The 26,240-nt window shown below is 40.2% G+C and overlaps 1 protein-coding gene and 1 long non-coding RNA gene across 17 annotated transcripts in view; both read right to left on the reverse strand.

Moving 5' to 3' along the window:
• Positions 1–26,240, reverse strand: part of nfia (nuclear factor I/A) — an 801,190-nt gene that overhangs the window by 346,521 nt on the left and 428,429 nt on the right. The gene's annotated exons all lie outside the window — the stretch shown is intronic.
• The window catches only part of LOC144692392 (uncharacterized), a 38,224-nt gene that overhangs the window by 11,900 nt on the left and 84 nt on the right, over positions 1–26,240 (reverse strand). The gene's annotated exons all lie outside the window — the stretch shown is intronic.

Genomic DNA, 26,240 nt, shown 5'->3' on the forward strand with positions numbered 1-26,240 from the left:
CCTTCCTTTGAGCTCGTCAAGTTGGGAGAATGCTTTTTTAAAAACACAATCGTTAGGCAACACTTAAGAGAAACTTAGTTGCACTGGATTGCGTAGTACATTCATTCTTTTCACAATAAAATGAGCAATCTATCCTACTGAATCACAGAATTGATCAAAGTATAAATTTCTTTCAAAACCTGTTCTTATGTTAGTGATCATCTTTGGTTGATCATCCAAGAAGAAACACTCAAGAATCATAGTCAATTTCTCTCTTTCGCCCTTGTAGATTTTATTCATACTGTGCACAGCCGAGAGGATGCGTACATAACCTACTTCCAACTCTGCTAATGGGGCTCTATGATGAGCCACTTGGAGTTGCACAAATGTTACCCACACTTACATCATTTCCACAGCTCTCTCCTAACAAATTCCAACTTCTTCAAGCTTTGTTCATCAGACTGATTCCAGGAATGGCAGGGTTGTCGTATGAGGAGAGATTGGGCCGACTAGACCTGTATTCACTGGAGTTTAGAAGAATGAGAGGGGATCTCACTGAAATGTATAACATTCTGACAGGGCTGGACAGACTGGATGCAGGGATGATGTTGCCTCTGGCTGGGGATCTAGAACAAGGGGTCACAGTCTCAGGATATGGGGTAGGTCATTTAGGACTGAGATGAGGAGAAACTTCTTCACTCAGAGGGTGGTGAACCTGCGGAAATGGCCTCCACAGCCTTCTGTGGAGGCCAAGTCACTGAATAAATTTAAGAAGGAAATTGATAGATTTCTGGGCTCTAAGGGCATCAAGGGATATGAGGAGAGAGTGGGAGTATGGTATTGAGATAGAGGATCAGCCATGATCACATTGAATGGTGGAGCAGGCTCAGAGGGCCGAAAGACCTACCCCAGCTCCTATTTTCTATATTTCTAAACTCTAGTAGCTATATTCTGTCTCATACTCAGCCTTGCTCACCTATCACCTCTTGTCTACTATGTTCTCCAATGCCTCTATGTTCTCCGATGGTCATAGTTCTGCATTAGCTCTCCACTTTGCCACTTCTCTCCCCATCTTCAAAAGGATTCACAGAACTTCAATCTAGTTGATTGTTGGACTTGTGTAAGAGTAACGAGCTGCCTGTATGATAGGATTCATCCTCATGGCTCGCTGTGTTGGCGTATGTATGGGCTGCCCAAGACACACAAAAGTGATGTCCCTTTATGCCTTACCTTATCTATGACTGATTCTGCACAACATGAATTGGCCAAATGGTTGGTCAAGGAACCCACAGACATCTGCACAGTGTCACTACATCATGGTGATTAGATGTGCCACCATTGTCTGAATCTGTATTCGTTGAACTTATGAACTCAGCAACTCATGGAGTTGAGTTCAGTTTTAAAAATAACATATATACCCAAATAAATGGTGTTGCCATGGGATCCCCTCTAGACCCAGTTCTTGCAAACATCTTTGTCAGTTTCCACGAGAAACACTTCTTCTATGGAATGACACCTAACTTCCTACCCCTTGTTATATTTGAATCCGCAGCTGCATGTAAGAATTTCCTTACACAACTTAATGGGTTTCATCCTGTGCTCAAATTCAACTTTAAAATGGAACAGAAAAATGAGTTCCCATTCCCCAACGTGCTAGTTGAGAAATCTGCCCATGGGTTCTCTACTACAGTCTACCACAAGCCTATCTTCACTGGTCAATAATATGCATTGGAATTCCTGCAGTTCCATGCGCTATAAGATTGGCCTTATCAGCAACTTTGTAAAGAGGGCCTGGGCAGTTGGTTACCATGCAAGCTTGATGCTCAAATAGGGTGCATCAAAGCTGTCCTGCAGAATAATGGCTACCCTGATCAGATCATTGCTCGCTGTATTTCATGCAAACTCAAGAATGGGCCTAAGGCTGCCACTTTCAGTCCTGAAAAGTGCCCAGGCTGCCTAAGATTACCCTGGAGGAGCATCAAAATTTTGAGCAAAAAGTAAAGCTATCCATTTCACACTGTTACTATGCATTAGCAACAGCAGTAGTATTCTCCACTAGCAGGATGCTGCCGTCAAGCCAAAAAGATGTTCTGCCTATCACACAAATGAGTAATGTGGCATATGAATTTCATTGCTGCTGTGAAGATAGGTACGTAGGTTGTGTGTCCCAATCATTGGCGGATTGTATCAAACAGCACGTCCCTTTGGCTATTCACAGCAGGTAAAGCACTGACCGTACCCAACTGGCCCGTGTTTGCAAAACTCAAAACACAGTGTCCAACATTAGATGTAACTCCACAATTACACAGCACTTGCTAAACAATCCTGATTGTGCTAAGAACTGACAACCAATTTAAGATCATCAGCCAGGCTTGCAGCGTGGCTCAATTAGTGTGCTAGAAGCTTCATTTATTCACACACAGGGCCCTGTCCTTTGCAGACAGGAGGAGCATGTCCACACATTGTGCCTTTTTGAACTAAACAAAAGCTTGGGGGATAGCCATTCCCTGGTTCACTGCCCAGGGCAAAACGTTGGCCTGCCTGGTTTGAATTTAAACAAAAACTTGGCAGTTAACTGTTCCCTAGTGCATTCTCAATGGCAACAGCTCTATCAATCAGTGTCCACATGCCAACCAATCAGCAGTCTCTTCACATGCCTTATAAATTGTCGTTCCCTCTACAACTGGTATACTTGCAAATCTGTCCTGATGAGTGCAAGACAAAAAACTTTAACAGCGTGTCTCTTTTTTCAGCAACAATCAATCTAGCTTCAATTCCAGGCCTATACAGCTGAAGGTTGGCCACAGAGGTGGCAGAGGCAGTGTACAAGAGGCCAGTCTCAGAGGATCAGCAGGTTCAGGGTTAAAGAAAGTTCTAGAGATCAAGGTGGCAATTTGAGGCATTGGGAGACTGACAACCAAGGTAAATCATAGAGAAGAGGGGTGGTGGATGAGTGGGACTTGTGAAAGATAGGATATGGGCAGCAGAATTTCAATGAACTGCAGTTTACAGGAGCTGGAGGATGAGAGGCTGGCCAGGGAAACACTGGAATAGTTAAGTCTGGAGATGATAACATCATTGCTGAAGGATTCGGCAATGGATGATTTGGGTAGGGGTGGAACCGGCAAAGTTATTAAGTTGATTGGAGAAGTTGGGACTGTCATCCTTGGGGAAGGGGAGTGAGGAGATTTGATAAAGATATTCAAAATCATGAGGGGCCTGGAGTAGATAGGGAGAAACTGCACCCATTGGTAGAAGGATCAAGTACCAGAGGGCACAGATTTAAGTAACTGGCAAAAGAAGCAATGGCGGCATAAGGAAAAACTTTTCTATGCTGCGAGTAGATGGGATCTGGAACACACTGCCTGTGAGTGTGGTGGAAGCAGATTCAATTGAGGCATTCAAGAGGGTATTGGATTATCTGAAAAGGAAGAATGTGCAGGGTTACGGGGAGAAGGCTAGGGAGTGGCACTAGGTGAATTGCTACTTTAGAGAGCCAGCACAGAAAAGACTGGTCAAACGGCTTTCTTCTGTTTGCTGTAATTCGATGTTACATGGTTGAAATAGACAGTTTTTGTGATGGGGTTAATGTGGGGTTCAGAAGTTTAGTTTGGGATCAAAAAGCATGTGGAGGCTACAAACAAGAGTACTGAGTTTGTGGAAAGGGCCAAAAATTATGACTTTGTGCCTCCCAATATTTACTGAAGAAATTGCAGTTTATCTACAACTGGGTGCCAGACAATTAGTCCAGCAGCATGGCAGCAGCAAAGAGCTTGAAGGAAGTGATTGAGCAGAGTTTCATCTGTGTACATATGGAAGTTGACCCCATTAGGGGCCAAATTTTAATTTACTCAAAACCCATTCACTTACACAGAGTTAAAATTGGGCCCCATGTCTGCAGATACTTCGGATGTTACTCATGGCTTCCTCCAACTCCACCATTATATCTTTGGTTCAAGCCATGTTTACGTGAGTGAACAGGGTATCCACTAAACTTCTGCCAAAATTACAACAAAAGAACAAAAGCCCAGAGGATAATTCCTAATGATATTATTGCTAAGGGCAAAAATGTAGATGAGGAACAGGAGGGGGAAAAAGATATACCCTTCACTCCAATACGAGGGCAGGCCCACCGAGCTAGACAACTCATGAGAGGTTTTGGATGAGGATGGTCTGATTAAAAAGCTGCAGAGATGAAAAACAACAATACAATACCATCACAGAGAATGTCATTCATGTTTTGGTGCTGGCTTTACGTGCAGTCAACAGGTACAAGCCAAGTATCCGCAACATGAGTTCCATTCACAACATAATCATCATCCATCTTTTCCTTTGTTTTAAATCATTTGGTAAGGTATTAGTGTCCAAAATCATGAAGGGACTAGACAGAGTAGATATGAAGAATCTGCTCCCATTGGTGGAAGGATCGAGAACCAGAGGACACCAACTTTAGGTGATTTGCAAAAAAAGCAATGGTAACATGAGAAAAGCTTTTTTTAAATGCAGCGAGTGGTTAGGATCTGGAATGCACTGCCTGAGGGTGTGGTGGAGGCAGGTTCAATTATGGCTTTCAAGAGAGAATTAGGTCTTTATCTGAAAAGAAAAAAATTGCAGGGTTATGGGGAAAAGGCAGAGAAATGGGACTTTGTGAGTTGCTGTTGCAGAAAGCTGGCACTGATATGACAGGCCGAATGGTCTCCTTCTCTGGTGTAATCATTCTACAATTCTATGATTTCTGAAATCAAGACTTACTTCATGTTCAACAAGAATTGGTTTTGTTCCTTTTATCTGGAACATCATAAAAGGTTTTGTTTCCAGGTAGATATTATAGCTATTAAACCTTCTGGTTCTGAAAACACAGACAGGCTTACAGAGGTACTTTGCTAAGCTTGAGAAGACCACATTAAGAAGTAATTCTTTTTTTGCACTTGGCAGTAAATTGCAAACTGACGTGTCGCAAATGGACATAAACCTTTGCAGCTGATGTTATGTCAACAATGAAAGCTGTAAAAACTCAATTTGGGTATTTTTGTTTGGAGATTAAGTTGTTAATTTTGTTTCTAAAAATTACCAAATAAAATGACTTCTTAAAAGAGAGGAATGACAAAGAAAACGTTTCTTTCTTTTGGTTCATACTGCTTGCATTTTTCTTTCTTTTTTAAAAAATATACAAGGCTGTGCAAGTGCTCCCTCTGGTACCAAGCTGTGTTGGGGGTTGGGAAAGGGGGTCAAACTACAAGCTCACTTTTGGTAACATTCCCAGAACATATGGGAAGATATGGCTCCACAAAGCTACGTGAAACAGATGTTTAAAGAACTAATGCTAACAGACCAAAAAACGTGCAAATAGAATCTAAGGAACTGTACACAATAAATCCAGTCCCAGGGTCTTTCTTCAGTGCCATGAGAGTGCCTTAGAGACATGCAGCATCGTTTGGAAAAATAGCAACATCCGTTCACTCTGCTCTGCTGTACTCAGTTGAAATATGCACAATGTCCCATTATTATTGAATCATTATCTGGCTACAGCTCTGACAGAAGCATCATATGGGCTATGAAAGACTCCTTTCTTTTCATGATTAGCCTTTAAAACATTTCCTCATGTTACAGTCCTTTACAGCCTCCCAGAATGCGCTGCTAAATTACAGTGCTGAAATTAACTGTATGCCGTTGTGATTTTATGATAAATAAAGGGGAATTGAGCCAGTCTGACCCAGTATGTGTTTAACCCTTCACTAAACATTCATAAGAATGGAAGTATAAAGCATAAAGACGCAGAGGAACTTTAAGAAACTAGTGCACTGGATGAAAAAAAAATGTTCAAAAGGATTCCACATGTTTGCAAATAAATAATCAACATATACTTAACTTAATAATTAATACCAACCCCTGCAATACTGAAAACTATTCCTTCATTTACTCACTTTGTGCCTTTTGTTGCCAAACTAATTCTAGTTTCCATTATCAACCTGTAACACAAACATTGTTGAATCCAGTGGCTAGCACATCTGCAGAGAAAATTACCCAATTCAAATCAAGAATTCAAATTACTGCTCCTGGATTTTCCTTTTATTAAAAAAACCCAAAGGAAAATAAGACTCTTTTGTATTGATGGGTTGTAAAAAATAGTAGAATTTTACCCCAACAGTCATCATCTGGATGAGTCTGTGCAGACAGGAGTGTACACTTAAGTAATATTTGGAACTGTCAGCATATGTTATATCGTGACCTCGTAAAAAAATTGTACTGATATTTCATGAATAGAAGAAACTTTATAGGGGAAAGTCATTAGCTCCGCCAGCCCATGCTCCCTTCCCAGCCCAATCATGCCATCTTCCAGTCACTTCCCTTCATGGTTTCCCACTTTCCCAGTCACGCCCCTTCCCAGCCACACTCCTTCCTGGTTTCTCTCCTTCCTAACATTTGTATGTATTTCTAAATTATTTAAGAATACTTTTGAAGCCAATATTTTTCTAGTCAATTTTCATTTCTTATGAAGAATTTCTCCTTAAAGCATCTCAAGTGGAGTGTTTCATATTGAGCTTCTACAAAATGAAGGAAGTCATGCCAAAATGTTCAGCAGGGCCAAGATCCTTCCACAGACCTTGGCACAGCCACCTGCCAATGACCAAACTACATCAGCTTAGCACATGTGCCCTGCTGAGGTATGGACATGAGTAAGATTCAGTAAAAGAGCTGTAGGTTACGAGAGCGTTTGGCAAGCTGTAAATGTGGAACAAGTTGACAGATTCAGTTTTCTTGCATATGCCAGCTACCTGGTACATGATACTGCTGCCTAATCTTACCTCACCAGATTCTTTAATGCAGGCTGTCTTGTCCCATTCCTGTGTTCAGGTACTATAAGCAGCGTTGAGTTTGGCCAGCACCTTCTACTCAGCACATTGCACTGTTATTTGGGTTACCAATCCTTCTAGATTGTCCTGGACTCTCCAGGAATTAAAGATCAATCATGGAAGAAAAGTCATAGTGGCACGTTAAAAAAAAATTAGAGGTTGGAAAATAGGCAGTTTGATGAAACCGCCCAAAATATCTCCACCCAGATTTGGCAATCCTAATTGCTTTTCTCTGCGAGCATGATCCGGCATGATTAACAAGTCAGCCTCTTTGGACACATTTGGGCATCATGCGCTCCACACTGCACTTCAATCAAGTCAATCATTTATTAACCCCTCCCTCTATATATTTTCCAAGGGCTGAAATTTGCTATCACCCTTTCTGAGCATTAAAAGAGTGCCAACATTGTTTTCCACCCTAAACAGCCACTTACCTTTATGTGAATGTATCCCTTTAATTTGGAGCAGCAGGGCCCCTTCATTGCACAATTAAACAAGCTCAGCCTCCACAGGGAGCACAAGTAAATGATTAAAAATAGCTGAACTTGTGGAATCTGGCGATACCAATCAGGCAGGAGAGCATGATTAGTAAAGTGGTTCTCCTAGGTCAAAGCTAACCCATTGCACTTGGGATTTGCTGATTCTTGCAGAATTAACAATCCAAGGGTCGTGAAATTGGCCCTAACTTTTTTTATATAAAGTAGCCAGAATACTCCCAATAGCTTAGTGGATAAATGCACCAGCAGGTATGGGTAGTATTGAACATAAGCCCAGGTTCAATCACCAGTCAACACTAAGAAGTTCATGTCAACTGGCTACAGCACCGCAGACTAGAAAGGGAAAAGGAATAAGCAAAGACTGCAGGTCTTGATTACTTTAGTCACAAAGCAGGGGAAATTGTAACTCTAGTCCCTGATACCATAAATTATGAAGTTCAATATCCAGATTTGGGGACACTGTAGCCTTCAGCACACAGGTGCAATGGGGAAGCTTAGCCGAGACTTGGTGGCCTAACTTAAATGAGGCCTGATATTCAATTAAGCTTTCAGATACCTTTGTGCACCCAGTTCGTGCTAGCAGACTCAATGTCTAATTTTTCCTGGATGGAATGCATCCACAAACCCTCAACTAAAAAAAACTTTGAAAGACTATAAAATAAAGCTGACTAACCCAGTCAGCCCTCAAACTGCCCTTGCTGCTCTGTGAAAATAGAACATTGGAAACGCATTCCAGTTATCAGATAAGTCTGCCAAACTATACATTATAAATGAAAGTTTTATAACCCACAATTATCATGCAGTTTAAAGGTTAGCACTACAGTGTGATTTTCAAATGCTATTTAGAATCGTAAAACTTGCAGCCCTTTTATTAAAAAAATTCAATTTCAGAGAAAAGCAGGGTTTTTCAAAGTATAGTGGTATAGGAGTTGGGGACTAAAATTTGTACGGTCAGTGGAGCTTTCAAGCCCCTTATAGGGACAGGGGTACAGTGCTGCTATGCTGCATATTCAGAAGCTAAAAACGTAAGTAACCACTCATAGATCCCAATTGCCAACAGTGCCAGGGTCCTGCACACTTGTGCTGACCTAACAGTTCATTCTCCACTACTTCAATAAAGGTGGGAAATAGGGGAAGGGAAGAGAATAGCGTGAACAGTGTAAGTTCTGCCAAAGCATATGACAATATCTCCCCAAGAACAAGAGTACAATTGCATGGAAATTTAGTTAAATGTTGATAAGCTCATTCAGCAGCATATATTTCTATGCCACGCTGCTGAATATAATATGTATTTTGGCATCAGGGCACAAAAAAATCTATTAACATTGGCGCCGATGCACCTAGCAAAAATAAAAATTCTTGCCCATATTAACTTAGCCTTCAGCCTGACAAATACATTAATTTTATACACTGGGTGATTTCCAAAATGCCTCCAGAATGCTGCTCAATTAAAGCTTAATGTATAACACACAGCCTTTATTTTATTATAGAATATTCTTAAGACAGGGTCATATAGATCTTAGTATAAAAAGCAATTTGAATTAATAGTTCTCCCTCATGTCATATAATAATAAAGGGCAGAATCTAATTTTTTGCCACCAGATGTCTCTAGTCCACTGCACAAATAATAGACCATAAGTATGTTTTCAAATTAAATCAAAGACATCCAATGGCAGCTAAAAGGACAAGGGCCCAGTTTTTAGATCCTTATCACTGCATGTGCAAAATGTCTGGTTAGACATTCTAAACCTGTTTTCATAAATAATTCCATTATCCAAGCCTCTGCTTGACTTATTTGTAGAAGTCTAGCCTCTGAATCAGAACAGTTCAAGCTCAACTCCAATGATTCCGCACAAAATCTACACTGACATTTCAGTATAGTATGGAGGGAGTACCACATTGTCAAAAGTGCTGACTTTTAGATGAAGCTTAAATCAATTTCCCATTTGCTTTTTCAGGTCCAAGATTCCATGCCACTTGTTCAGAAAAGAACAATTTGTTGTTCTTCTGGCCAACACAAATCTTTCAGCCAATGTGTGCAAAACAGATTAACAGGTCATTTATCTCATTGTCGTCAGTAGGACTTTGCTGCGTGCAAATTGGTTGCCACATATGTCCACAAAACAACAATGGCTACACTCCAAAGGTACTTCTTTGGCTGTGATACATTTTGGGATATCCTGATAGCACTATATACAATAAATGCTTTCTTTCTTAGGCTCATAGCAAGTATGGAAATCATGTATTTCGAAATAACCATCTGCTGCAGATGACCATGCAAAATCTTTAAAAATTAGCAATGTTAAGTATGTAAATTAAGGCAGCTTAGCTCTCTGGAAAAGTATTTTATATTGCTGGGAAGGGAAGAATAATTAATTTTACAAAGGGAACACACTGGCATGCTTGGCTACCATGAGTGAAGATTTCTGCTTGTAAACTCCTGGGACCGAATTTTTGTTTTCAGGACAGGGCCCCATAACAGGGTTTAGGGGGTGGGGGTGAGGATTAAAAATGGTAGACACACCACACGCCTGGTCTGTCAGCATCTGGATAGTGGCCTTAATAAGCAGATTGGCTACCTGCCACTCATGGACAAGTAGCCATCATACTTCCCTCCCAACCAGTCTCTTTGAAAAGGGTCCCAAGATGGGAACATGCAAGCAAATTGGCACACTGATCGGCAGTGGGAAATTGCTGGCTGGCCCTCCATTCCTACCTCTGCAGCTCTTCCAAAATCCAATGCCTGAGGTTAAGTAAGGGACAATTGAAGCTGCTTGTAAATTCCTGGCCCTAAGTCAGAAGTCCTTGGGACTTTTCTCCTTTTCTGTAACTTGTGAAACCAACAAATGACCAGATCTCACTAGGAGTAAGAGATCTGGAGTACTGTATGGTGGCAATGTTCAGCTTCTGAGATGGAATTGCGTTAACCTGGCCTGTCCCTTTAAATCCACTGTTGAATTATCCCCAGTGGGGAAGACATCTAAACACATTCTGAGATAAATTCAAGTTTAACAGTTGAAGTTAATTGTCAGCTACTTGAAAATGCCTTAGCTTCTGCCATTGACAAAAGGCAAAGAGATTGAGGTCAGAAATATCAGCTGGGTTTGACTTTCTTGACTAACATGTTTGATGTCAGAGCGAGAGGTCTGCACCACACACATGGCCAACACATTTATCTAACATAGATAAAAAATCCAACATCAAACACACACTTACTGTAATAATCACACTTACTTCCTGTCACACTTCAGCAATTTCATTTCAGATGTCATACTTCGACATATCCTCTAACTCACTATGAGCAATGTCACAGGAGATCTGCTAGTAATGTATTAAACAAAAATGAAACTAGAGGAATCATTCTCAAGCTCCATCATGATCAGTATTGGTAGAGATTATCTACCTCTCTTCTCAGTCGCACATTATGTGCATTGTAGAGTTCAAAGCAAAAAGTCAATGAAATTGACAATATGTTCAAAATCTATGTGTTGCTGTGACTCTCCGCTTCATAATCAAGTGGACTGAAAATCCACTTAAGCTGTACAGGCAACTGGGGCCAACAAGCGCTAGCAATTTACTGTGCCTAAACTAGATGGCAAATTTCCTGAAATTGGCGGGTGTGGGCAGCACTGTTCTTGATTTATTCAGTCACAGATAATGGGAGAACTGCAATGCTCTAATTTTCTCAGAATCCTTCACATTCAATACTAAAACTCATTACTATGATAACAACTCTGCATACCTTAAAATAAAAACTGAAGGCCAGCATTTTAAATAAACCAGTTAATCTTCACCCAGTTATTCCAGAAACGTTCTAATCTCCTCATAAATGTAACTCTCAGGCGCAAAATTATAGGTTCAAACCTAGGGCAATCATATAATTTTAAGTGGTTAGGTGTCCAGAAGAAGGCCCTCCCTTACAGCCTCAGCTTTCAGCCTGTGCTTAGGTCCTCCCTTCAACCACTACTTGTGGTTTTACACAGCCGCAAGATCACAGTGACACGAAGGCATAGAGTTGCTCCCCATAAAAAGAAAAAGTTAGCCAAAGTGCAGTGGTGGCACACAGCCAATGGAGACTGCTGTAAAGAGGTGTTCCCAGTCTCAGCATCCACAAACTATATATCAGTAACACTCAATTACATATTTTGTAAACCACTTCTTTAAAAACATAACTGAAAGAAAATTGCAGTTTGCCAACATCCGATTCATGAATTTGGTCTGCTGTTGCCACCTATACAGTAACACCACATGCAATTCATGTTCAAACAAAAATAATAATCGAAATAATACACCAACTCCACAGGTGGGAGTGGCCTGTGCACACTGCTGAAGCTGGGCATAGAAAGCACAATTCCACTCCAGGACCCGAGCACAAAAATCAAAATTGAAACTCCAGTTAGTTATGGTAAGGTATTAGATGGGGTCAGACTAAGAGAAAATACAATAAGACTTCATACAGTGCATATATGTAAATACATGGTGCATGGTAGATAAGGTTGATGAGCTGCAGGTGAAAGTATCCACATAGAAATATAATGTTGTAGTGATAATGGTGACCTGGCTCAAAAAAGGGCAGGAATGGTAACCCTAGATAATAGGTATTCAGAAAAGATAGGAAAGGAAAAAAACGATGAGGTGCAAGAACTATATAGTGGTGATAATCAGCAACATTAATTAAGCTAACATAAACTGGGACAGCAATGCTGTTCATGGGAAAAGAGGAAGAAAAACTTCTGAAGTGTACTCAGGAGAACTTTTTTAATCAGTATATTTCTGACCCAACAGGAAAGCAGGCATTGCTGGATCTGGTTTTGGAGAATGAGATGGGTCAAGTGGATTGAGTATCGATGGAAGAATATATAGGTAACAGTGATCAGTGAACAGCATAAGTTCAAATTAGTGATGGTAAGAGACAAGGAGCAATCCACAGTAAAATACTTAATTGGAGAGAGCCAACTTCAGTAGGTTGATAATTAACCTGATCCAGGGGTAGCAGTAAATTGGAATGAAAAATTAGTGGGCAAAACTGTAACGCAACAATGGTCTGCCTTTAAAGAAAAGATAGTCTGGGTACAGTAGGTACATGCCCACAAGGCAGGGCAACAAAAATCAGAGCTCCCTGGATGATGAACAAGATAGAGAGTAAAATGAAGCAGAAAAAGGGAGCAAATGACAGATTTCAGGTGGATAATAAAATTGAGAACCAGGCTGACTTTAGAAAATTCAGTGCGGCAATGATAAAGGTAATTGGAAAAGCAAAGAAAAGAGTATGAGAAGAGACTTGTAACTAACAGAAAGGGAATTCAAAAGTCTTCTAGGCATATAAATGGCAAAAGCGTAGTAAGGGGCGGGGGGGGAAGGGGAGAGTGGAGCCAATTAGAGACCAAGAGGTAGATTTATGCATGGAGGCAGAGGGCAAAGCTGGAGGTACTAATTGAGTACTTTGCATCTGTCTTTACCAAGGAAGAAGATGTTACCAAAGTCATCATGAACAAGGAGGTAATTGAGATACTGGATCAGCTAAACATTGATAAAGAGGAGGTATTAGAAAGGTTACCAATACTTAAAGTTGATAAGTCACCCGGGTCAAATGTGATACATCAGAGAATGCAGAGGGAAATAAGGGTGGAAATTTTCAAGGTACTGCCCATCGTCTTCCAATCCTTCTACCCTCCTTAGGGTGCTGGGGGTGTGGGGGCAGGACAGAGAACTGTAAAATTGCAAAGGTTACATCCTTGTTCAAAAGAGGGCGCAAGGATAAACTCACCAGTCGCTTTAACCTCGACGGTGGGAAAGCTTTTAGTACGATAATCTAGAAAAAGATTAACAGTGCCTTGGACAAACGAGAATTGATTGAAGAAAGTCAGCATGGGTTTGTTAAAGGCAAATCGTGTGTAACTAAATTGATTGAATTTTTGTTGAGGTAACAGAGAGGGTTAATGCGGAGTATATGACTTCCAAATGGCGTTTCTTAAAGTACCAAATAATATGCTTGTCAGCAAAGTTAATGCCCATGGAATAAAAGGGACAGTAGTAGCATGGATTTGAAATTGACTGAGTGACTAGAAACAGGGGGCAGTGGTGAACGGTTGTTTTTTGGACTGGAGGAGTGCTGTTCCCCAGGGAGAGGGCTGAAATGCTCTTTCAGAGAATCGGCCTGGATTCAACAGGTCAATGACCTCCTTCTGTGCTATAACCATGCCTTGTGGTTCTTTGATTCTACAAAAGCAGCTTATCTGGTCAGTATCACACTTCTGTCTATAGCAATTTGCTGTGCACAAATTACAACAGTGAATACATTGGTTGTAAAGCACTTTGGGATGCCCTATGGTCATGAAAGACACTATATAAATGCAAGTTTTTTTTTTACTGACAAGTTTGAATGCATTACACTTTGAGAGCTTAGAGTGCCATTGAGAGCCACGCAACTTATAATTTCAACTGATTGAGACAAAGAACGTTTACAAAAATCAACTTTGGCAGATTTTGAAGGCTGTATTTCATTTATGCACTACTTTAAACTAATCATTATTGTTCAAACCCCAGCATTCATATTGCATCAGTGTCATCTTCTGGTTTCTCCCATGCTTCCAGCATCTCCTATTTTTGGATTTGATTATTTCTATCCAAGTTACTAGAAAATCTATAATCTTTGAAATGCTTGTCATTTTATATCAATAGACAACCTTTTCTGTGAAAGATAGCAGCTTTGTGCTCAAGCAGCAATGACTCCTGAATGTCTGCGTCTTCTCCAAAAGCAATCCCAGGGATATAGTCTGGTGCACACTGTCCACTTCTCCTCCCCGCCCCTCCCCCATGACCTATCACAGGCCTCTGCATTTTGAAAAATGGTTGACTGTAATGCCAAATATTTAGCTTGGTGACCGTTTGAGTGACATGAGAGAAAGGTTGGTACCATTGCTGTGAACTCAATCAGAAGAAACTCAGATTATTAATAACATAAATACAATGTGAGCAATATTTTGAGCTATAAGGTCTTAATATTAAGTTATTAATCAGTTTGAAAACATTGTTCAATGTGACACAACAGTCAGATGGTCCTTGGGAGAAAATTAATCCATAGATTTTTAAATTCCAAAAGATCAAAGCTCTCACAGAAATTTCTACCTATTTTTGCAGTTCTGTAGGCTCAAACACTAAGAAATAAATTTTGGGGACAAAACAATTTAATAATTCGAAATATTCGGAGACTTTGAAAGGCACAAATATTCAAAGTAGAAAAATGACACAGCATGAAATTTCCCATCAGTTCTTCAGCATTTCAGTTTTAACCATAGATAGCCAAAGGAGAATTATTTTTGCTATCTAAGAACCTTTCAGTTCTCTTTGCAAGGCATTATTAGATTTGTACTAAACCTTAAAAGGCTCATAAAGGACAGGATACTTTCCAGCATACTCCTATCAGAGAGAAAAAAATTGTTGTACCTAAGCCTACTGCTATTGGCGTGTGTAGACACCAGAAACTTTTTTTGATGAACTAAAATAAAATAAAGATGTGATAAAAAAATCATTTCCTTCCATAAGGGCTCTATCTAAAGACTGTTTTTGCCAGTCCCAAGACAGTTTGTGGATGACTCAGGTTCACAGCACAAAACTGACCATAATTTAGCACAAATTGGGACTAAAATACTAAAATTTGAGGGTATACGCAGGTGGCTAGTATGATAAATAGAAACAGTACCCATGCTAACCTCTCCCAATGATCAGTTACCAAGAAACCTAAAAGAAGAAAAATATTAATGTACAAGAGGAGAGCTATCGTGAAGAATGCCCATTCATAACAACACTGCCTAAAACATGCTGAGCAAAGAATAAAAGTATTAACAGTCGCTTGATGGTGCCAAGCTTGAATATTGCTGATAAAAGGAACATACTGTAGAAACTTTTCATCTTGCACTCACCAGGACAGATTCACAAGAATACCAAATCTCAAAGGGAACAACAATTTATACTGCATGAGAAGTGAGTGTTAATTGGTTGGCAAGTGGACTCCGATTGGTAGAGGTGTTGCCACCAGGGATGGCGCACAGAAAAAGCTGTCCTGATGAATGCAAGACAAAAAGGTTCAACAGCATGTCCCTTTTTTCAGCAATACTCAATAAACACATTCTACATTTTCTTAAAATAAACTTAAAAATACTTGTATTGCTTTGCCACAGTAAAATTTTGCATTTACTGGTGTCAGAACAATCAGCAACATATACAATGTGCAAATTTAGCCACCTGGGATCATTTTTTTTTGCTTTTAGGCCAAGCTGTTGGTCATTTCACCTAACCTTCCCGTGCTCCAGTGGCTACTTCCTTTGATTTATTTAAGCTACAGATACAAGTCACTATTGGAAAGGGAACAATTTTTACTTTTCTGGTGCAGGAACAAAGGGACCTCGATGTATATATGCATAAGCATTGAAGGTGGCAGAGCATGTTAAGAGCAGTTAATAAAGCCTGTGATATCATAAGTTTCATTAATAGGGGCACTGAGTACAAGAGTTAGAAGGTCATGTTAAACTTGTATAAGACATTAGTTAGGCCTCATCTGGTGTACTGCATCCAGTTCTGGGTGCCATACTTGAGGAAGGATGTGAAGGCATTGGAGAGAGTACAGAGGAAATTCAGAAGAATGATTCCAGGGATAAACAACCGTAGCTACGAGGATAGATCACAGAGATTGGGTCTGTTTTCCTAGGAGAAAAGAGGACTGAGAGGAGACTTAATAAAGGTATTCAACATCCTGAGGGGTATGGACAGGGTAAATAGTGAGAAAGGATGTAATTACACTGGAAAGGGTGCAGAGGAGATTCACCAGGATGTTTCCTGGGCTGGAGCATTTCAGCTATGAAGCGACACTGAATAGGCTAGGGTTGTTTTCTTTACAGCAGAGAAGGTTGAGAAGGGATATGATAGAAGTATACAAAATTATGAGGGGCATAGATAGAAAGAAACTTTTCCCCTTAGCGGATATGTCAATAACCAGCGGACTTAGATTTAAATTAAGAGGCAGGGAGTTTAGAGGGGATTTGAGGAAAAAAATTTTCACCCAGAGGATGGTTGGAATCTGGAACACACTGTCTGAAGGGGTGATAGAGGCAGAAGCCCTCACAACATTTAAGAAGTATTTAGATGAGCACTTGAAACGCCATAGCATACGAGGCTACGGGCCAAGTGCTGGAAAATGGGTTTAGAATAGATAGATGGGCTTGATGGCCAGCACGGACACGATGGGCCTGTTTCTGTGATGTATAACTCTATGACTGTATGACTAAACTGTTCCCACTCAAGAGTACATCGAGAACTAGAGGGCACAGATTCAAAGTAATGGGCAAAAGGAGTAGAAGTGATGTGAGGAAAAATTTTTTTACCCAGAGGGTGGTTGGAGTCTGGAACGAACTTCCTGAGAGGGTGGTAGAGGCAGGTTCGATCGAGGTATTCAAAAGGGAATTGGATTGCTATCTGAAAAGAAAGAATGTGCAAAGTTACGGGGATACGGCAGGGGAGTGGAATTAGGTAGAATGCTCTTTAAGTGAGCTAGTGCAAACTCGATAAGCCAAATGGCCACCTTCTGCACTGTAAAGATTCTGTGACTCTGTGATTAACATTTATCAAAAGGTTTGATGGAAATAAAGTTATAAACCTTCATGTGTTTCACTTGAGTAACTGAACTACACTTTCCAAAATAAGTGAAAACACCAACACCACCTTCCAGCTAAAATATCTTCTCAATTTTCTAATATTCCCTATGTGGAAAAATTACCTTGCACCAAAAAGTCCTTGGAAAATTTAGAGCTTGGTCTAGAAACATAGAAAATTGGAGCAGGAGTAGGTCATTCGGCCCTTCAAGCCTGCTCCACCATTCAATATGTTTATGGCTGATCCTCTACCTCAACGTCATACTCCCGTTCTCTCCCCATACCCATTGACGCTTTAGAGTCTAGAAATGTATTTCCTTCTTAAATATATTCAGTGACTTGGCCTCCACAGCCTTCTGTGGTAGAGAATTTCACAGGCTCACCACCTGCTGAGAAGAGGTTTCTCCTCATCTCACTCCCAAATGGCCTACCCCGCATCTTGAGACTGTGACCCCTTGTTGTAGACCCCCCTCAGCCAGAGGAAACATCATCCCTGCATCCAGTCTATCCAGCCCTGTCGGAATTTTATATGTTTCAATGAGATCCCCTCTTATTCTTCCAAACTTCAGTGAATACAGGCCTAGTTGGCCCTATCTCTCCTCATACGACAATCCTGCCATCCCAGGAATCAGTCTGGCGAACCTTTGCTGCACTCCCTCTATGGCAAGTATATCCTTTCTTAGGTAAGGAGACCAAAACTGCACACAATATTCCAGACGTGGTCTCACCAAGGCCCTGTACAGTGCAGTAAGATATCCTTGCTCCTGTGCTCAAATCCTTTTCCAACGAAGGCCAGCAAACCATTTGCCTTCCTAACTGCTTGCTGCACCTGCATGCTTGCTTTTAATGATTGGTGCCTTTGGTCCCTTTGTACATCAACATTTCCCAATCTATCACCATTTAAATAATACTCTGCCATTCTGTTTTTCCTACCGAAGCAGATAACTTTGCACTTATCCATGTTATGCTGCATCTGCCATGTATTTGCCCACTCACTCAACTTATCTAAATCGCCTTGAAGCCTCTTTACATCCTCCTCCCCATTCACATTCCCACCTAGTTTTGTGCCGTTAGCAAACTTGGAAATATTACATTTGTTTCCTCATCCAAATCATTGATATATATTATGAATAGCTGGGGCCCAAGCACTGACCCTCGTGGTACCCCACCAGTCAATGCCTGTCACTCCAAAATAGACCCATTTATTCCTACTCTCTGTTTCTCAATGCATGACAATATATTACCCCCCAATGCTATATGCTTTAACTTTACACACTAACCGCTTATGTGGGACTTTATCAAAAGCTTTCTGAAAATCCAATATCTATTCTACTAGTTATGTCCTCAAAAACTCCAGTAGGTTTGTCAAACATAATTTCCCTTTCATAAATCCATGTTGACTTTGTCTAATCCCATTTATATTTTCTAAGTGTCCTGTTATCACATCCTTTAAAATAAACTCTAGCATTTTCCCTACTACTGATGTTAGGTCTGTAATTCCCAGTTTTCTCCCTCCCTCCCTTTTCAAATAGTGGGGTTATATTTGCCACCATGCATCCTGCCAGGGCTGTTCCAGAATCTACAGAATCCAATCTATACATGGACGTAGAGGGATCAAAACAAATAAAGTCCAGTCTAATCTTTAGCTATTGTGCCCAGTCCTTTCAAGAATTTTATGAAGGCATTTCTACATCTCTGTAATTACAGTAATTTAATTTCCTTGTTCAATTTACCTAAACAGTTATGCTTGATTTGATTCTAAAGAAAAAGATTGCTTTATCTTGTCCTATCCAATCTGCACTTCTGTGTTCATATTGAACTATTCATCCCATTCTGAATAAATTCTCTTGTGATGTCAGCCTTAATAAGTCATCCTTAAGACCTGCATTTAAAATGCTTTCTTTTTCTGAGAAGCAGTCATCTCCGTATTATTAAGAGAGATAGCCGATTTGTTTTAATGTAAAACAACTGTAGTAGAACTTTGTTCATCTTATACATCCATCAGCAAACATTCTAGTACTGCTGTGAGAGAACAATACGAACCAAACACTGCATTATATGCTTTATTGGGTGGAAAGAAGGGTTGAATTGCACAAAATTGCTCAGATTAGTGAAGATCAAAGGACAGAGGTCATTTTCATTATGCAAACTCTAAATGGTGACAACAGAACTAAAGGCCTTTAACATATTTTTTGGATCATTGGTGTGAATTAAAAAAAATATTTATATTCTCTTCTAGGCTACTTTTTTTGCTTTTCAAGGACATTCTCTACAAGCTTTCTTTGCAAATATTCTAAATTAAAACAAAGACATTGATGCTTAGAGCCCTAACTAGCTGCGGACTGCACAACATTAAAGCTACCAACGATGGCATTATGACTGAGTGTGCACCAAAGCAGGCTGTAGGGGATTCTTAGCCTCCAAAATTTCAAGCAAGTCCAAAGATGAATGTAGTCAACTCTTTTTGTGCTTTCTCATCACATAATTCTACCTCAAATGCTGTGAAGCACTCAGGAAAATTGAGAGCAATCTTCAGGAAGCTGCTGGGCACACAACCAACATGAACTTCAGAAAGCATTTCTTTTCCTATTTGAAGAAAAGACATGGGCAATTTTTTTTATAACAATTGACTTATGGTGTCACTTTTAACATATTTTTGTCAGTTTTAAGTAAATTGCCAATAATGCGCATCAGTGTTCAGATAATTCACATGTCCGTAGCAGCTGATACCAAGGTTCTGGGAATGCCTGTATATATGTATACTGTGGGGTAAATTTTTGAAAAATTAATGGAAAATCATTCATGCTGCAAATCAGGCACACTGATTCTCAGCACCTGAGTTCCCACTATCACTGCCAGAGAAGTCCAGTACATTTAACATGGACTGAATCCAAAGAGGATTATTCATCTGCACCCTCATCACATGGAGAATTAACTTTTTAAAACACACTTCTTGTAGGCCTCCAACTTAACTCAGAACTGCAGCCTGAGTGTTTTATTATCTAAAGTCCTACATACTCATTACTTCATCTTCACCCAGGTCCATTGGCCTTTTGTATGCAACTGAATAAATTTCAACATTGTCATCCTTCTCCTCTGCAAATCCTTCCACAGCCACACTTAATTCTGCTTAAACGATGTTCTTCAAAATTCATACAGTCCTTTCTCTGAACTATGGTTTATCTTCACTCCTTCCTTCCATCTTGAAGATCAGTCTTTTAATCCCTGCCAAAATGCCTCTGGAATTATCTCCCAAGATTAACTTGATTTCAGCTTTCTTCCCCTATGCTAAAAAGCCATGCATCTGGTATTGTCCTCAAACTCTTTTTATGCTTGGTGTCCACCTCTTCATCTGGTATCGGGCTCTCAAATTTCATTTAGATACTTAATGTATGAATGTAAGTTTTTTTTTGAGTATGTGTTCAATTTGTTGATTGTACGAAGATCTGTAGACGTGAAATAAATGATGAGAACTTCAAAACATGAGGTGACTGTAGCCAAAACATAAGTGACATTTAACCATTAACCATCTGTGCATTCACGGATTTATATTTGAGTTGGTTATTTACACAAGTGGACAAATATTCAGGGTAGATATAAGCAATGCTTGATTATTGTGTTTTGTATTTTTTATGGCCTGATTTAGAGTTTCATACTAATTAAAAGAGACATGAGAACATTAACAGCAGTTTTTGTCTGTCTATTGACCATCTCAAGCTGAAAATAGAGGCAGTGGCCAGGCAAAAATGTTTTAAAACCTGGCAATCCAAGACCGCGAAACTGGATTTTCAAGTAACCCAGGCAGAAGTCTTATTACAGTATTTACCTCCGGGTCATACGCCAATTTAACACTCCAACTCAATTTTCAGATACTGAATGATGGAGATATACTCATACTCTTCCTTCTCACATTGGATGCTGAGCAGCCTATTATGTGGTCCTTAAAAGGATGCTGGGGGCTGCTTCAGACAGATTACAGGCAAGTTTACAAATGATTTCTGTGAGATCAGGAGGAGCATGGCACAAGTCTCTGGTGCACTTCCAGTCCTTCTGCGATTACCTTCTAGTTCCCTTTAATCAAATATTTCCGGCTCAGATCCATGATGAATTGGTGCATTTCCCAGTTCAGCGAGCTGCCCGTCAGCGCTCATTAAGCATCGGCAATTCGCTGATCACTTTTAAACAAGGCCCGACTATAGTAATTATGGGTTTAAAAACAAAAAGCTAAAAGCTACTGCGGATGCTGGAAATCCAAAACAAAATAAAAACAGAATTACCTGGAAAAACTCAGCAAGTCTGGCAGCATCGGCGGAGAAGAAACGTTGACTGATTTCTTCTCCGCCGATGCTGCCAGACTTGCTGAGTTTTTCCAGGTAATTCTGTTTTTATTTTGTAATTATGGGTTTGTTTGGTGTGTAATGTACTTTTAAGAATAATACTTACTAAGGAAGATCACATTATCTGTAGTAACCAATAGAAAGTAGTTCTGCTGAAGGGCCATGAGGGCTCGAAACGTTGACTGATTTCTTCTCCGCCGATGCTGCCAGACTTGCTGAGTTTTTCCAGGTAATTCTGTTTTTATTTTGTAATTATGGGTTTGTTTGGTGTGTAATGTACTTTTAAGAATAATACTTACTAAGGAAGATCACATTATCTGTAGTAACCAATAGAAAGTAGTGCGGACTACCTCAGCAGTCAGTGCAGGGATAGAGTTGGAGTTGAAAGCACACGTGTAGTAGCTGCTGAGTATGATGTAAATAAACTTGTTTCCACCCAAGAAGTGTCTGCAGATCAACTCTATCATTAATAGCAACTCGGCCACCCTTACAGCAAACTGGCGACGAGTTAAAACAGGATTGAACACAAGAAATTAAGTTAGAAAGAAATCAGCACTATACCTTGCCCAGTGATTGTAAGTAGCATGCCCTGTTAGAATTGAAGAAGTTATCCCCTCTCACAAAGCCACAATTTAGAAATATTGATACTTTTGTACCAGCCACAGACAATTGGCCTCATTACATAGAACGCCTCACTTTTTTTTTTCAAGTGAATGAGATTATGGGGAAGAGAAGAGGCTTACGGTCCTCTTAAGTACTTGTGGGAGCAAAACGTACGGTTTGATTCGAAGTTTCATGGCACCCAATGCCCCAGATTCAAAGAATTTTGATGAATTGGTGGACCTTGTGAAGGGTCATTTTCAACCAAAGCCCTCAGTCACGATACAGAGGTTTAGGTTTAATTCGCGAAATACAAGCCTCAGGTGAGACAATTGCATGTTACGTGGAAAATTTGAAGCAGCTAATGGAACATTGCGGGTTCAGTACAACTCTAAACAACATGCTCAGAGATTGTTCAGTGAATGAGGACACTATTTAGAAAAGATTATTGTCCGAAATGAATCTGGATTTCATGAAAGCGCTAGAGATAACGCTGGCCATGGAAAGCGCAGTAAGAGGTTCAAAAGCAATACTGGGTGAGCAAAATGGCCCCGTCGTCCACATCGGGCCTGAAACCCCAGCCGAAAAGGCGTGAAAATGCAGGACTCTGCCGAAAAGCAGGAAACAGCCCCCGCTAACCGAAGAATAAAGAAAAATATCTTAGCGGCGAAATCGAAGAATAATTTTAATAGAAGTGGAAACAAATCTGCCTTTTAGCAATTGCCAATTTAAAATATCGAGTGCCAATATTATCACAGAAATGGACATATGATGAGGCAATGCAGGGAAAGATTCAAGCAAGCTTGTAAACAAAAGAAGAAGCCCAATGAAATCCACAATGTAGAAGAGCCTGAAACAACAAATTCAGATATTTACTCATTGTTTAACCTGAAAGCTGGACAGACAGAACCAATATTTGTCACTGAAAGTAAATGGCAAACCTGTTAGAATGAAAGTGGGCATGGGTGCTTCCACTACAGTAATTGGGGAACATACCTTCAGATATCTGTACAATGGTGAACATCAATTAAGTTTAGAAGAAACAGCTGCCAAGCTAAAAACATATACGGGTGAAGACATTCAAGTAAAAGGCATAAGCAGAGTAACTGTCCATTACGGAAGCCAATCAGTAAAGCTACCAGTGTTGGTATTGAGAGGCAGAGAACCAAGGCTTTAGGACTGAAATTGGCTAAGAGAAATCAACCTTGATTGGCCAGTGAGATTCCAAAAGGAAGCTGGAAGTGTTCCTGTTTTGAAAAAGGAATGTGTAAGGACTCAACAACCTGAAGAAATGCGGGCTGTCTTAAGCCAAGACCTGGAAGAACAGTAGAAGAAGCTCAAAGAGACCCTGCTTGATGACAGAGTTTGAGATGAGGTGAGCAACCTTTGCGGGGATAAAGAAAACCTGTTAAAAGACCTACAAGGTTCCCTTGGGTTAGAGTTTGTACCTCTGGAAAAGTATGAAGAAAAATAGAACGAATTAAGCACTTCTCTGAACAAACTGAAGAATGAGTTGGCAGTGAATACACAACAATGTTCAATTTTCCAGAAGGCAGCAAACAAATACAAAAAAGAGACGGAAGAACTGAAGAATCAGCTAAATGAAGCTAAAGAGGCTTTGGAATCAAAAGTCTCAGAGCCTTCCAAGAAGCAGACAGATAATTAAATTTTAGGAGACTCAGCCACTGAGCTCAGGCAAGTTGAGCTTGCATCTGAGAGAAAACTGGCCAACATTGAGGTCAAAAAGGCAGCCAAGATTAAAGTCTGTGCTTGAAAGAAAAAGGCACGTAGAAAGGAGATACAGAAATACTAATAGGCTTTAATTCTGGCAGCATATGAATACACTTTGGTACATAAGCCTGGCAATCAAATTGCAAATGCCAATGCCCTTAGTCGTTTGCCTTTACAAGGAAATGATGAGCATGTCCCAGTTCCACAGGAACTTGTTTCACTGTTAAATTTCTTATTTCCTCGCTGATATGTGCTCAACATATCAGAGACTGGACAAGTCGGGACCCAGTCATATCTCAAGTACGAGAACAAGTGTTACAGGCTTGGTCACAGGAGCCCATATCTGATTAAATGAAACCGTACTGCAACAGAAGACATGAAATAACAGGCAGGATGGTATCTTATTGTGGAGTGCATGAGTGATAGTTCCTCCAAAGGGGAAGGTGCCACTTTTAATTGAACTACACAGTGCCCATCCAGGAAGTTCCCCAATGAAGACTATAGCATGCAGCTATCTATGGTGACCTGGGATGGGTGGCGAAATAGAGAGTTTAGTAAAGCACTGTGTGCAATGTCAGCAACTGCAAAAAGTTGCCAATGACAGCAAAATTACAATCGTGAGAGTGGCCAGGTAGACCCCGGGTACACATTGGCTACATTGGACCTTTCCTGGGAACAATGTTTCTGCTCATTGTCGATGCCCATTCGAAATAGTTGGTTGTATATGAGGTGAAGTCACCAACAGCTGCTACAATTGAGAATCTACGTCAAAGTTGTGCCATTCACGGGCTTTCAGAAGTAGTCATTTCTGATAATGGCATCACATTTACAAGTGCTGAGTTTCAATGGTTTATCAGCCTCAACAGTATCACTCATGTAAAAACTGCACCTTATCACCCTTCTTCAAATGGACCGGCCAAAATGGCAGTTCAAACATTCAAAGCAGGCATGAAAAAGCTAACTGGCGATTCCTTGGTAACCAAGCTAGCACGGTTTCTTTTTCATTACAGGACTACACCTCACACAACAACAGGTGTCACACCTGCGGAGTTATTGTTGAAACACCGTCTCAGGACGAGATTGAGCTTAATAATGCCTAATTTAGAGGGGAAGATGGAAAGGAGTCAGGGAAGCCAGAAAACTAGACACAACTGGCATAGTTGCAAGAGGAAATTTACTGTGGGAGAGCGGTATACAAAGAAAACTCCAGGGAAGGACCAAAGTGGTTACCAGGTGAAATAAGTGCAGTGACTGGACCTCTATCTTACCTTGTGGAGGTGGAAGGCCGGATAATCCGTAAACATGTGGACCATTTAAGGAAGAGAGAGATAAATCACTAAGATTTGGTTCCACCAGAGATCATGACCGGGTCTGCGTTTCCTGTTGAGGATACTCAACCCAGGACAGACATGTCGGATGTTCCTGTAAGAGTTGAGGATACAGAACTACAAGTGCCCACCGAAGAACCTGATGTTCAGGCAAATCTGGAAAAGGAGGTTCCTGACGAAGAATCTGAATTTGTGGAGCTGCAACGTTCCACACGAAACAGGAAACCATCTGAAATACTGAACTTATAAATTCTTTACCCACTGTAAATATTTTGTTGTCTTGAAAAATATGTACTTGTAAATATATGTATAGCTGAGTTAAAGGGGGAGGAATGTAGTAATTATGGGTTTGTTTAGTGTGTAATGTACCTTTAAGAATAATACTACACATGATCTGTAGTAACCAATAGAAGAGTAGCGCAGGCTACCTCTGCAGTTAGTGCAGAGATAGAATTGGAGTTGAAAGCACATGTGTAGTAGCTGCTGAGTATGTTGTAACTAAACTTAATGTTTCCACCCAAAAAGTGACTGCAGATCAATTCTATCATTAATATTAGCAACTCAGCGACCCTTACAATGCTGACCATGAAAATGGCTCAGCAAACCTATCCAGCAGGCAGAGCAATCACTGTGGTCCACTGCCTGTCTGATGCAAATGATAAATGAAAATTGGCCTCATTACACTTCATGACCATGTAAGAGGGCAAGATTAATTTTATTTGAAAATGACTCTGGTGTCCTTACACAACATTGAATGTACAAGTTGCCAAAATGTAACGATTGCAGTGGGAGAGGAGTTATATTCCTGCACACAAACCTGGTGGACTCTCTCACAGGAAACTAAATATTTTCCAAAATAGATTGTTTTCTCTTAGTGCAAAAAAAGTTATTTCAGCACTCAAAGGGTTAAGAGATTGGCAGAAACTTAGAAATAGGTATAGCACGGAAAAAAATCAAAGAGGTTATAGTTGTATGAACCATATTTCAGCAGTGGGAAAAAACTGAAGTTTTACAACACAGATTTTTAGGGTGCTTAATTGTTATTTTAAATTTAGCAGTCCAACTGTTTTATGTACTTTAGTATCCTCATCTCTTTCTACTTCAATACTATCCTCCTCTCCCTTCCCCCAAAGACTCCTGATAGGGAACTGAAGATTAGTACTGCCTAGTCTAGACTACAGCCAACACCACAGCAAGCTGAAAAGCTCAGATATTACAATCTGCCTTTAACAAATCCAATAACGTGAGCAGATCTTGACTGCAAAAT

Source organism: Cetorhinus maximus, chromosome 17 (genome assembly GCF_964194155.1).
Source record: "Cetorhinus maximus chromosome 17, sCetMax3.hap1.1, whole genome shotgun sequence".
Taxonomy (NCBI): domain Eukaryota; kingdom Metazoa; phylum Chordata; class Chondrichthyes; order Lamniformes; family Cetorhinidae; genus Cetorhinus; species Cetorhinus maximus.